We start from the raw sequence: 14,288 nt of genomic DNA on the forward strand, positions 1-14,288 counted from the left end.
TGAACACAGCTGTGCTGCTTCTGAGCTGTCAAACTCTCACACATGCCTGGCCCTGAAAAGACCTGGTGAGACAGCTTCCTGAACATCCATAATGTTTTATTTTCTTTGGGTTTTTTTCCTATTTCTTTGGTTTTTTTTGGAGTTTGTTTTTTGTTTTCCAAGCTATCTACTATTCCTGATAACAGAGACCATGCTATAAGACCTAGAGGTTAGGTATCCAGACATCTCTGGCAGTGTATCTGCTGCCCTTGTCACAGACAACTGTTTCTACAGCAGAGAACGACACAGGATTCAGAAGCAGGTGAAAATGGATGTGAGCACCATATGCTGCAGATGGGGAGTGACAGGGTACTGACCATCAGAAAGTTGAGAAAGAAAGAGGAAAACCAAGTTTGTCTTCCCTAGAGACTCACTATGTGGTCCTTAGTCTGGGACTGTCTGTGAGAGAGGAGAAAACCCTCAGCTGGGTTAGGCTTCAGGCTGTATTTCCCTGACCTTAGAGTTAGAGAGTTTGGGAATTTAAAATCTGGAGCTGGAGCCCTTGCATTTTGTGAGAGGCAGCAGATGGTTGCCCCGTGCCCAGGAAAGCAGCAGCATTGCTCTGTCACAGCTGAGCATAGCAAATTCTTTCCTTTGGATCATGCTGTCACTGCTGTGTTGTGCAGCAAACACAGCTCCTGGCTGCCCCCATCCCTTCCCAATGTAACAAGCGTGGCAAAGGCTTGAAATATGTTGAACAGCAAGTAGCAATTCCACTTAATCTGATATCTGCTGTAATACATTGCATCATACGACAGTGCTGTGCTCCAGCCTCAGATTTTCCTATGGCCTCTACAGCTTTTCCAGTCTCTGATCCTTCCTGAGTGTTTATATGAAGCCACTTGTGATTTCTCGAAAAATGTGTCTCTGCAAAAGAACAGGATCCAACAAACTAAAAAAAAGGTTCTGCTCTCTAAAAATAAAATGAAATTTTAAAAGGGCTATAAAAAACTGAGTCATTGACTGGGTCCGGATGATCTACATGAAAGAGAACAATATTCAATTTGTTTAAACCCCCAAGTTCTCCTCAAAAGGAGCTATAGAAATGCATTCAGAAGCATAATGTAAATTAGAAAGCCTCCAACACAGTTCATACTTGAATGAAAATAATTCACACAGAATGCAGCAAATATGGTATAACTACAGCACCACTATTTTTTATACCACGAAAGCCTGTCTTTCCTTTGAAGGCTGGTAATACAGTCCTTTTGACTTCCTACGTAGAATTGTTCTACCCAGCCTCTCTATGTTGCTCAGTGTGTTAGCTACAAATGATTAAAGCTGGCCTCCTGGCCATTTGGTTGTTTTTCAGAGACTGTCAGTGTCTCCCACGGGCTGAAGTTTCATAGAAGAATATTCTGTGTATGAAGATAAAAGCATGCTATTTGTCTTCAAAGAGAAAACCAATAGAGAAGTCTTGACAGATCTCTTGATTATTTGGGTTTCTCTGGAAGAAAAAAAAAGGTATTGCTTTTATTGCAATAAATTTTATAAAGAAAGTAAACTCAAAGCAAAATATGAATTACTGGTATTATCTCTGCTGAATGCTGCCAGAACCACATCCTCATTCTACCTATGGTGTTCATACCTTCTGAAAATCTGTGAATCTTGAGCTGTTGATTCAAATTAAGATGAGGTTGTCTACAATGATCTGAACATGTTCCAGGGAGCCTGGGCAATACCAGCCTTATCTTCCAGGGCACTTGTCCTTCCAGAAGCAGAGCCCCCCTTTTCTAGCAGCTCCATGAAGAAAAAGATGCAAGCACCATAATTTGCTTTTTCTGATGCACCAGTACAGAAACTAAGAGGACTGCATTATGTCTACCTGCTAGTGCGAGGTGAACACTGTTTCCAGGCTTCAAATTCACTTTTATGGCATTGCTCTAGCAGAAGGAGGAAGCACTCATTGCGGAAGATGCATCCTTCTTCTTGCTGCATGTGAAGCATTACTGTGAGCGTCATTTAACAGCCTCATGGTCTCTTCGTTGTAAGAGCAGCAGGACATGGAGGATTGCTGTCAGCATCCATTTTTGAGTATAATGGTAACAAAATGTTCCCACTCATTTTGAGGACTTGTGCCTGCATGTGACCATGCAAGAAATAAGGAGATGGTCCAGAATTTCCATGAAACATAGTAATTATAGCACAGAGCCAAAGAACCAGAACTACCCATATGTAATATAAAATCTGAAGAACTGGAAGAAAAATTTGTCTTTGTCTGCACTATTATTTGATCTGGCAGAAATTTTATTGTATTCTAACAGTATTTTTCATCCCATAGAAGGCTGGTTGTGATTAGCCTCTCAAGAACTTTGTTGAGTCTCTGTTATGTGGTTTATAAACTTGAACCTATAAGAGCTAAAGTTACCTACAGTCTTTTTGATCCAGTCTTCACTATTTTATGAAGCTCTTAAAACTGACCAAGTTTGGGCCCTTTGTATCTATTGAAAGGCCTTTCCAGGGCTTTAAATCTCCAATAATGAGAAACTCTGTTCTCATTTCTAGCCTGTTTTTTTCTCTGTAATTACATGCTCTGTTTCCAAATCGTAGATAGCAATGTCACAGTTTAGCATATCCATCCCCCTGAGCCATTTTGGCTATGTCCTCCTTCTCATCGTGTTCTACATCATCTTCACTGGTAAGAGCTGAAGCAAAGGTTTGCTAACATCGCTGGATTATTCCTGAGTTTACGTCTGGTTGTTCAAGTCCTTCAAAACTCTCACACTGTAATAGTATGGTTTTTTTCTTACATGGTTGCTATGAATTCTACTCTTCCCTGAGACAAGTTTTGATATGGAATGTCTCTGTCTTCTGTGGTTCCTATTTCCTTGTTAAAATACTTTGTTGAAAGTATTTCTTTAATGCCTGGAGGTGTGGAGTGTGTGGAACTGGGGTGTTTAAATGGTGAAAAAGATAGATAGGTTTGGATTTGGCAATGCTGACTGAGTCTTGGCAGGGGATGCACTTCAATTATGTCTCAGCCTGACTGGTATCCAGAAATCAATTGTTGGTTTTTTTTTTCCTGAATCTCCCTAAGGGCTTATCAGTTTATCTGTTCTGAGAATGTCTTATACACACTGACAAGTCCCCACAAATTTTGTGTTGGCTGTTAGGTTCCCCTACAGGGCATCCAAAGGATGTAGGTAGCATTTACATTAAATGCAATTTATGAATAAAATACATAACCGGTACTGAGAGACAAGAATAGATGACTTCTCATTGCTAACAAAAAATTATTCAGTTGCTTCCTTTTGCATTCTTCAAGAGAGGTGGAAAATCTTCCTCCTTGAATTGCTATCTTGCCTCAAAAGTTCCTGGTGTGCTGAGTATTGAAATTGGTATAGATTTGGATCCCTCCTTGGGCAGAGGAAGAGGTTAAGTTTTGTGACTCACTTCCTGGGTGAATGATCCAACCTTTCAAATATACTGGTTTATTACTACTTGATAATCCTGCTTAAGAGAAGATTAAACCCTTCTTCCTTTGAATTCTATGAACCATACTACAGCTCTCTGTATACCTGTTTTCAGAAGGTATTATTTCAAGGCTCAGGATATTGAGTGTAGGGGTTTCCTTTCTTTACACTTACCACATCTTTCCTTATACCTGGTGACATCCCCGAAAGGCAAGGGATTTCCCCTTGCACATTCCTGTTTGGTGATTTGTCTTGGTGGTTTAACATGGGCTCTCTGCCTTGAAGACTGATTCTCCTGAGACCCTGTGAAACGCCTAACTGTCCTTATTCTTTAAACAGCAGCTTTGGGAACAAATCAGTTTGGAGTTCACTCTGGGGTGGGTTCCTGCATGTAAGATCCTTACTGGATTTTGCTTTCCTCTCACTGTTTCTTAGGAAATTGAGAAATACAATTTCAGAAATGAGAAAATAGTGAGAACCCACTGCATATGGTATTATTAAAAATCTCAGGCTACATCTCTGCTATCTGGAAAAAGGAAGTCAGTAACCACCTTCAAAATACAGAACCTGGTGGGGAGCTTTGTAGGCAGATAGATAAAAAGAGTTTCAGTATGGGTTCCTTTCTGGGAGCCTTTCCATGTGTTCTTCAACCACTGTCTTGGTGATTAGTGTGTGTGATTTAGGGCTGAGATGGTGGCTGGTAAAAGCTGCATTTAATCTACTTCCCTTTCAAGTTGACGTGAGAATATTTGTCACAGATTTCTCTCTCTGAGAATAACATAGAGAAAAACAGACCCTCTAAGGCTATTTCAAACCAAGGCGCACTCATGCAATTAGAATACCTGCCAAGGGTAGGCTCCACTTTATTTTACTTGGAGGATACAGAGCAGAGCTGGCTTGAACTTTCTGAGCAGATACTAGAGCTGTTTCACCATCTTAGGAGGATATCCCATACCATATGACATAGGGCTTAGCAATAAATGTTCAGGAAAAGGAAGGGGAGACTGTGGAATTTGTCTTCCCAAGTAGCTGTTAGGTGTGACAGAGCCCTGCTTTCCTGGGGATGGCTGCACAACTGCCTGAAGATATGAAATAGTGAGTGAATTCCTTATTTTGCTTTGCTTGCATGCACAGCTTTGATTTCTCTGTTGAACTATCTTTACCTTGGCTCAAATGTTTTCTCTCTTTTACCCTTCTGATTCTCCCCCAGAACCACTGGGGGGTGCTCCGCATGTGGCTGGATGAGGCTGAGCTGCTGCAAGGGCTAGCCAACAGCAAGGTTTCACAAACACAAAACCTCAGACTGAACAGAGGAAAAGAAAAAAAAACCAAAAACAAAACATAGAAACAAACATATGTAGGAAAATGACACCGAGCACGTCTTGGCTGCTTGGCTTTCTGCTTTTGAAATACTGAAACGCAGAGTGGTTGAGAAACACGTCTGTCTGTTACTTCCCCTGAGATCCAAAGCTGCCCTTGTTCTGCATATGGTAGCGTGACCAGAGGCACCAGCTCAGTACTAGGGCCAAACCAGCAAGTGTCGTACACTTCTCTTTCCCCTCACCTGCCAAAAGGTGACCCTCCTCTCTGAATATAAATGTGTTTTCAGTCTCCAGTTTCTGCTGGCCCACTTGGGATGGATGAACTTCTGGATGAACAGCAGGATGAACGTGTCTGAGGTTTCCCTTGGCTGTGCTAATAAGATGTTTACTGTAGTGGAAAATGCCTGGCAATGTCATATGCCTCATAGATAAAACTACTGAGCTAGTTAAACCAGCTAAAACCATTTAGCTAGAGACACTAATTTTGATGAATGGAAATCAGGCAAGATTATAAGCAGTCCTTGAGATTAGACGCAAAATCATGAGCTAGCCTAATGAAAGAGGTCTCATTTGGAAATGAATACAAATGCACAGATGTAAGTGAGTCCAAGCAGTGTGTGTGCTCATTTGTGGTTGGTTACAGAGCCAAGGCTGCTCCAGGTTTATGAAGTTATGTATCACACTTATGCTCCTTTGGAGCAGCCTGTCTAGTTTAGCCTTCTAACATTACTCTATATTGTAATGTATTTGTCTGGGAGATAGCCATTTAATTTACATTTTTAGATACCAAAATAGCATGTGGATTTCACCCACTGCAAGGTTTTGGCTCTGTAGGTGTGCTCATTGCACACCAGAAGGTTCATGTTGAATCTGCTACTCTGCCATTTTTGTCCTTTTTCTATTATTGAAAAGATACAGAGGAGATGAGATGCGTCTGAACTGTGCTCTGAAGCTCTTACAACCTGGACAAATAAAAAGGAAGTGGTGTAGCTGAGGAAAAAGGGAGTGAACAGTGGGGTTCAGCTTAAGTCAGCATGACCAAAGTCTCAGTCATCTTCTCTCTTTGAAACTGTGTGACTGATAAGTGTCTGGCTCTCTACTTCCTCCTGCACTGCTGGCAGCAACTTTAAAATGTCAAAAAGCTGCAGCAGATTTAGTGTATCCATTTGGTCCATCCATTTTGTGCTTTTTAACTTCCAACTCTGATTATGAAGAGGTTTTCATTCCCTGGGTGGGCTTCCCACCATGTGGGAAGACTCAAACATCCTTGGTTTCTTTAATGTACAAAGAACCTGGACACAACCTCTGCCTCTGAGAAAGAGAGGACTTTGGAAAGGTAGGAACATCTCCTTGTCTGGGGTGTTCATGGACCTGGAGCCAGGCTCTCAGGTGCTGTCCTGGCCTCCCCAGTCAGTAGTAGTGTGACAGATTTCTGCCAAGCAGCTTTTGTGGTTTAGAGAATGAATCAAAGGATTTCCCCTGCAGTTCCTGGTGTTTGTTATAAGAAGTTGAAATGTGTCTTGGCAGCCAAAAAGCTCCTGTTTCCTTCAGCTCTGCTCCAGCTGAATGAAAACCACCCGAGGCAGGAACTGAGTCCCTGTGTGTATTGCACTAGGCAGATAAAAGCTGAGAGAGGTTTGGGGAGCTTTCTAAATACTAAGCACAGAGTAGTAGAGGCAGAAATAGAAAACAAGAAGAAATACTTTGGTTTGCCTGAAATCCTAGTGACATGGGTTGCAAGCCTGAAGATTAAATCTGAAATCCCAGTCCTGGATCTGAACTACTAAGAGTTTTCCATCCCTAACTGAAGCTACCTGTCCACGTTGGTATTTCTACTGTGCTTGTTGCTATGAGATTTCTATTTTGAATAGATAAAATTCAAACTACGTAGGTCAGGTGCTTAGTTCAACTAAATTTCAGCTGTGTACACTGGCTTTTGATGTTTCTTTACAATTAGGAGCACCAGAAAGGGCACTAGATTGGGGAGTAACAAGATTACCTTGGTGGGACTGTTAGGATGAGGTCTTTCCCAACTAAATCCGTGCGGAGTCTCATGTGCTCTCTCGCAGAAGAGACAAAAACAAGTAGTAATCAAATCAGACTGAAAGAAATCTAGCCATCTGCCCTGTGTCATGGTGACTAGAAGTTAGAAGATAAGCAAATTTACAAACGAAGTCTCAGTGAGGTTGCTTGTTTTGGTCGTTATATATATTTCCCAGGAACTCTTATGGCCTCACTATAGCAGATAGCTTTCTGATAAATGCTAACAAAGTTACAAGAAACAGATCTGCCTTCTTACTAATGAAAAACATAACAGTAAAAAGCTAGGGAAAACAAGCCACAACTGGTCCATCCACTTAATGGATTTTGATTATTGCCATTTACTGGAATATTTGGCTTTGGATCAGTCAGGAGCCATAAAGACGCATGTTTTGTCTCTGTCAGGCACTTAAAACTAAATTTTAAGGGAGCCAGTGGTAATGTTACCTGATCACTGCACAAACTACAGATGATAGGGTGGGATGGTTTTGCTTTTACAGGATGGCCTTCAAAACTATCATAGCTATTAAGATGACACCTAGTATAGGAGATTCTGCATTGCTGAATGCCACACAAACATCAGAAAATCAAGTGCTGGAGAGTGCTTCAGGCATTCAAAACAAAAACTTCAGTTCCAATTTTCTGTCCTGACTGCATCTTCCATCAAATGCAGGGCTGAGCCCCCTTTCAAGAGAGAAGGCGGAGCTTCTCTTCCAAATGCTGCAGTCCTTGCAGAAGTGTCCAGTGCTCAATGCAATCACTGAGGATCTCAACTGCTGACCATGTTGCTTTGCAGCCTCAAGCCTTGTCATAAGCAACGGATCTCTTTCTCCTTCCCCTTTCTCTCCCCTGGTATTGAGAAGGAAGATGGCAATGTGGCAATGGCTTCTAAATGACTTGCTTGCTTGGCTGGCCAGGATGCATGCTGGATCTGAGAAGCTCTAAAATGTCAAGAGTTTGCGGATATTTCCTTGGAGGTTAGCTAGGAAAGGAAAACTGGTATTAACCTCAACAGACTTGAGGAAATAGCAAGTCAAAAGCAGCAGGGTAAAACAGCTATCGCTATAATAATGTACCACTTCCAGGAGAATGGAAAAAGTTGAGCATATACTATTCAGACCTAAGGCCAGCTCCAACATGTCGCACAGCCATTCTGCACTAGAGGAAGGTTGTGGGTTGGATCCTCTGCGTTACCTAATCAGCTTATTTATATTAATGGCATTGATACAATCTTGGAAAACAGGAGTATTTTTTATTCCGTAAGCATACTCTGCATTTTGAAGAACAAAAGGTTTTGAGAAGCATGCTTAGATCCAGCCTGTGTTGATTACGCAAAGGTTTCTGTTACAGATATTGGTGTACGTAGGTTAGAACTGGTCCCTCCCGAAGGACCTGTTTATGAGAAATTTATTAGCTGGCACAAGGGAGCTAAGAGTCTTTTTACCACACAAATCAGTTGTGTTTACTAATTGGGTAAAAGGTGATAGTCTTGCCGCACCTCTCTGTGTTGGACTGGAATGTGTTTACAGAGACCTGGAACTGTTTTGACAAGGGCTGCCGGGCTGGGTAGTTCTGACACCTGTGTTTTTGACAAATGAAAAGTACAGTTGTCCCCAGAGATCATGATGAAATATTTGTGATGAGAAGATGAGAAATTGTGATGAGAAATTAAGAGAAATTAAGGATGTCGCAAATACAGAAAGGAAACAAATGGAAGTAAATTTATGTTTAACTAGCGGTACAAGGTACACCAAAGGTATTGTGGGCTACCCATCAATAGATGAATACAGTAGATGGTTTAGAGGGTTTTTTAAAGCTTATTCTCACATTCATGCTTTAAAAGCCATGGGATCAGTTTCCTGACAAACCTCTGCTTCCTTAGTAGTGGAGGAGCATACAGACCAGCCCACTGCTGGTTCCAGAAGCTCAGCAGAGCAGGTGTCATTGCTGCTGGTGACATTGCTTTGGGCACTTTCTTAGCAGCTGCAATAAAGTCCCTTAGTGAGCAAGAGACTGAGAGAAAGGAGCAGAATTCAGATTTCCTGTCACTACCCCTATTGCTCCCTAGAAGTATCTTTACTTGTAATCCTTATAGGAAGTTTGAATGCCAGCTTCAGGCAGAGGCTAAACTTGTAGCTATAATTAATTTGGAGCCCTTTGCCATATGCTTTCATTACTGCATGTTGAGAACCCAAGTAGGTCAGTGCTGGGATGTAGGCACTCCTATTTCCAACAAGATCCTGCCAAACAAAGTGGGTAGAAAGCTCCTGCCATTCCCCCAGCGCAGGTGCAAGGCTTCTCTACTAATTTCCAGCATGGTTAAATTCCCAATTCAGTAGAACAGAAAACAACCCTTAAAGAGCTTTTATTGTTTTTCTTTGCTGTTTGGCAACGCACATAATCTTTAGTGCAACCAACTGCACTGCCTGGCATTAATTTTGCTGGCTATCCCTGAACAATTGCTGACTATCTCTTTCTGCCTGATAACTGCGGCCCTATTGTCAGGCTGCTTTTTGGCTTCAGCTTAAAAATGTGAGGCTCAGGGAGACAGGGTGTAGGATGAAAAGCAAAAATAGCTCTGAGCAGTAGAACAGACTGGTAGCCATGTTTTCCCACAGCTATAAAATATGGGGGGGGGGCATGTTAAGATCTCTGATTAACAGTGAAAGCTCTATGAAGTTTACTAGAATCTATATTGTGTTCTTATGGATCTGGGTAAATAATAAACATTTCCATCAATCTGTGAGCTATGAAAGATCCCTTGTATGCCAAGGAAAAGCTCACACCACGAGTTTTTATCAGGAGACAAACAGAGCACACATTTTAAGAACAGTGGGAGAAGAGTAAACAGTCTCTAATTTATGTTGTACAAGCTGAATCCCTGTGATCTTTCTGTAGATGTAATGGGGCTTACATGACAAGGAGCAAGGGGTAGTCTAAGAAACAGTTCTCCCAGGGACAGGGTGAGAAATAGATGTACAGAAATATTCTGTTTATTTTGCATAGAGAATAATTAAGTAAACCTAGAAAAGCAAACCCACTTTCCAACAGTTGGAAAAAGAAGTGAAAGAAGTTTTGGTGAAAAGGTTTTGAAGAAGTATTGGTGAAAGAAGTTTTATGTTGGAGAGCTTGCAGTCAAAGGTCATTCAGGAAGAGCAGCCAGCTAAGTGTGAAATGGCTATTCAGAGCTTAAAAGACCAGAAGCCTGGAAGCTGGCACAGATAGTGAAGGGCACGGTCAAAAAACCTGAACACCAGCAGAGAGGACCCCATCTCAGCTCAGACAAGGGGTTTGCAAGAACAGACCAAAACCTCTGGTCATCTTGTTGGTCATCTCTGGACTCTGCAACTGGTTCACATACCAATTTTCTACCTTAAAATATCAATTCAGACCAAACTGTGTATGCGTATAGCCTTATATGTCCAGCAACTCAGAGTATCCTACACTATGGTGACATACTGCTGAGGGGAACTGTGACCTTCATGGTTAATTCACGGCACTGCAGAAGTGGGATCTGTGTTGAGTCCTCTCCTGCTCCACAGCCAACACTTACTGTGTAATGGCTTTCAAGCCATTTTTAGCTTTTCCATGTATCAGTTTCCCTGTCTGTAAGACTGGGATAGCAACTCCTCCTCCTTTGAATTTAATAACTATGGAATTCTTGGAGGGCTTGAAATATGAACAGAAATAAAAATCAAGGCCAAAATTGAAATACACAAATGAGGTATTGAAGTGCTAACTTTCCTAATCCAAAACAGTCAAAAATGCTTAAATCTTTTATTCTCTTTGTCACACTGAAAGAGTCCAGGTACTTTTTAGAGTTTCTTGCTGTTTTAGTTGGGGGCCCTGATGAACATTTTTCTTGACTCCCAGCTTGCAGTGACATGATCATTGAGAGTTTAGAAGCCCAAAGCAATTTTCTGCCCTGATACTGGGCCATGCTGCTGTCAGCATGCTGACTTACTTTGGACAGCTGGAAGATACTGTTTCTTAATGCCAACTTTTGGAAGGCAGAGCTGATGATGCATGTTTACAGCACAGGCTGCTGCTGCTGCTGCTAAAGCCAGTAGCTGGATGAGTTACTGTGAAATGAGAATGGTTTCTGGCACTATGGGAGTCACTGCAGCAATTTTGTATCCTAGCAGAGAGCATTTACTAAAGCTGCTTTTAGAGATGAGGAGCAGTGCTGGCTTTCTACTCAGATGAACAACTCCATAACTTTGTCAAGGTAACAAGTAAAGCAGAGTGAGGCTATCTTGCAAGTGATAGAGAATTAGGACTGTTCCCTTTCTGAGTTTCTAAGCCTGCAGAGACCTTACAGTATTGTAAAGAGCAGTGGCAAGCCATGTGCATTGAAAGCAGGAGGAGTGTGATTGAAAAACATAGCTGCCGTGCAGGATATTGCTCCACCAGCGAAATGGATGCAAAAGACAAGAGCTGGAACATGTGTCTTCTCTCCATGAGTGAGGCTTTTCATAGCTGCACTGCTAAGGAGCAAGCCCTCTTCTTGAAACTTATCTTAGTCCAGGAAAATCTATCTCAGCTAAACCGATTCTGGAGGTTTTAGAAAACAGAAGTCTGTACTTTTTGTTCTTTTTTTTTTTGGTATGAGAAAGGGAAAAGATGGTGAGAAATCAAGGAGACCAGCTTAGCACTATTGCCAGTACAAATTACCAAAAAAATCTTTCTGGTTTCTAGGTGACACTAAACATGAAAATGACTTCCTACACTTACTGATATGCGACCCTGGGCTGATGAAGCTTGAAACCTACATGCAAAACTAAAGCAGAAAAATTGACTTGTTACTGTGCCTTCCTTTTATGGAGAACACTGGTATTTTGAATGGACAGAGGGAGACAGCTGAACAGGTTTAAAACTTTGACTTTGGAAGACTGAATCATGTCAGAGATAAAAGCTGCAATTGTTCAAAAATATGGTGCTTGGAGTGACTGTTTTTTAACTCCACTGTATAGATGAGCCAACATTTCTTATTTAAAGGGGGGAAAAAAAGGATTAATCAGTTTTAAGACTTGACAGCATATGAACATCATTATACCATTCAGCATATTCCAGGCAAGAAATGCCACACATCTGTTAGCATTATTGTTGAAGAAAGACATGCTTGTTTGAAAGACCTACAGGCATTGGACGATTTTCACAGCCCTTGTTAAACAGTCAATTGTCCTTGTTTTAAAATGTTGGAACCATGCTGCTGTTCTATTTTAAGTTTCATTTGCTTCACATTCTAATCAGTTCATCTTGGTTAAGTCTTTATTCGCAGGTTAGACCTTACAAAGTCATGACTTAACTCTCATCTGAAAAACTTTGAGAGATTTTTGGTAGTCCTGCATTCAGGAATTCATTCCTCTTTCTGGAAGTGCTAAAGCATAAGCTTAACTAATAATTTAATTTAAAAAATCAGTAGAAATTGAGCATGTTTCTGTGTGGTCACTTGCTAATAATGTAATTTGAAGTACTTCCTTGCTCAGAATATTTTCATATTGTGCATTCTCTAGATGTTGAGAATATTTTTCAGAGCTCTTGTTGGACCTACGTTAATATCCATAGGAAGAGATGTGCTGTCTGATTAACAGTGTTTGCTGCTGTTCCCAGAGCCCACCTCTCCTAACCATTACACTACGTGCACTGCGAATGACTGGAGCATCACAGATGCTAGTACACTACTGGCATCTCCAAAATGCACCTGCTTACCCTCTACCCACAGTTGGCCACTCCAGGAACACTTTCTGAACCTACTTTTGTAGAGAACATCCTCACCTCAGCCTTGTCCAGCATCCCATGCTCCTTTAGTGGTCTTCAGCCAAGATGAGCAGAGCGCCCTATGATGCCCAGGCAATACAGCTGCTTGCATCCAATAGCTGTGCAATTTGGTTTTCCTTCTAACAATTTGATCATTTCCCTGTGCTTCACATTACAGGGTATCCTGCATCATGTATTAAGCAGTCACCATGTATTCGTCACCTGGCTAACTTCACAGTGGGTGGGCACTCTGGCTGCGGTCCTTATCATGCCAGGAACACAGCTGATACTGCATTTTTGCCTGCTGTATCAGGACTATCCTGTGCAGTAGTTTTTCCAGGGCTGCTGTACATCAGACCACAGGTAACCTGCACTCAGATGCCTGTTTCAGTCTCTCCAAGAAACCCATTACAGTTTTAGGGAGCAAAACCACACTTACAAATTACAGTTCCTTTTCCAAAACTGTGTGTGCCCACACCCAGTTTCATCTATCAGTTCCATCACCATTAGATCTTATTGCAATAGTTAGGTTTCCTGTTTTCAAGCTCAAAAGAGCATTACTTTAACCTTTTACAGTAGTATTTGGTTTCTACCTTCATGGCTTGACTTATATTGTAAATGGGATGCAGTTTTTCCAGTACTGATCATAACAGCTCTGCCATAGGAGTCAAGAAATACACATCCTTTTGTTCTTGACCTACTGCTATGTAGTTCTATTAATTTCCCACATCATTTTCAAAATCATTGTTTACAAAGCTACAAGTAGCCTTATGTTTGTGAATAGCCTCTGTAGTGTTTGCTTCTAGATATACGACCTTGCTTTTGCCTGCATTAAGTCTCCTAAATGTGGCTAACCAAAGTCTGATGAAGTGTAATAAAGACTAAGAATTTGTCAGTTCTCTTATTGCTTGGATCTTCCATGTAATTTATAGTTGCCTCTTACCTGAAACCTTGTGGGTAGAACTACAAATTTACAGGGAAGTATTTGCTCCTTACTGGCTTTTGGGCTTGCTCAAGGTATCACATCTGATCAGCTTCATTTGTTTAACAGAAGATTTTCAGGAAAAATAAGAGTAGCTTTCAGGATATTAAAAAAAAAAAAGCTATGAACAATTTACTGGTATTATATTAATGGATTGTTTTGCTGCCTCATCAATTCCAGAACTTGACTAGCTAACATGAAAAGTTCATTTGCATATGAAAGAAAGTTCTCAGGTTAATTTACTTTTTTTTCCCCCCAAAAAATGTCTTTTAAAATTTATCTTATATATATATAAAGGACTGCATAATCTAGTATCAATTCTGAATTTAATGCAAGTTCAGATCAAAAGGAAGCAACACTGAAAGCGCTGCAAACTTCTATTACAAATATTCTGGCCCACAAATTAACTACTATTTCAAAGCATAAATTTATCATGCAAATGCATCTATGATTGCAAGAATCTCTGTATCTTGTGCCCCGATCACAAGTTATGTTAACTAGGAATGAGTTAGAGGCCCCACACTGCAAAAGATAATTAGGAGATTACGGACAAAGAAGTCAGTTAAGAAATCTTTTGAAAATACTAAGAAAGATTTCATATTATTTTAATGAGGCTGGCAGTAGTAGAAATGTTGAGTTTTCCACATCTCCAACTATTTTTCCTCTCTCACACTGAGCTATAACCCTCCTCTGCCACACAAATGTGTGATACAAGTATTTAGGTATAACATT

At 40.9% G+C, this 14,288-nt stretch overlaps 1 long non-coding RNA gene across 2 annotated transcripts; it reads right to left on the reverse strand.

Moving 5' to 3' along the window:
* Window positions 1-28: 28 nt before the first annotated feature.
* On the reverse strand, window positions 29-8,447 carry LOC134174556 (uncharacterized). 2 transcript variants are annotated; one of them, XR_009968691.1, is made up of 4 exons: window positions 7,262-8,447; window positions 6,774-6,836; window positions 5,017-5,162; window positions 29-1,486 (listed from the first exon to the last, which is right to left on the reverse strand). It is a non-coding gene; the product is annotated as an uncharacterized LOC134174556 (long non-coding RNA). The 2 variants fall into 2 exon arrangements; XR_009968690.1 differs by having other exon boundaries at window positions 6,774-8,447.
* Window positions 8,448-14,288: the final 5,841 nt, after the last annotated feature.

The sequence above is a fragment of the Pezoporus occidentalis genome, unplaced genomic scaffold, assembly GCF_034315485.1.
Source record: "Pezoporus occidentalis ecotype Australia unplaced genomic scaffold, CSIRO_AGI_Poc_V1 ctg61, whole genome shotgun sequence".
NCBI lineage: Eukaryota > Metazoa > Chordata > Aves > Psittaciformes > Psittacidae > Pezoporus > Pezoporus occidentalis.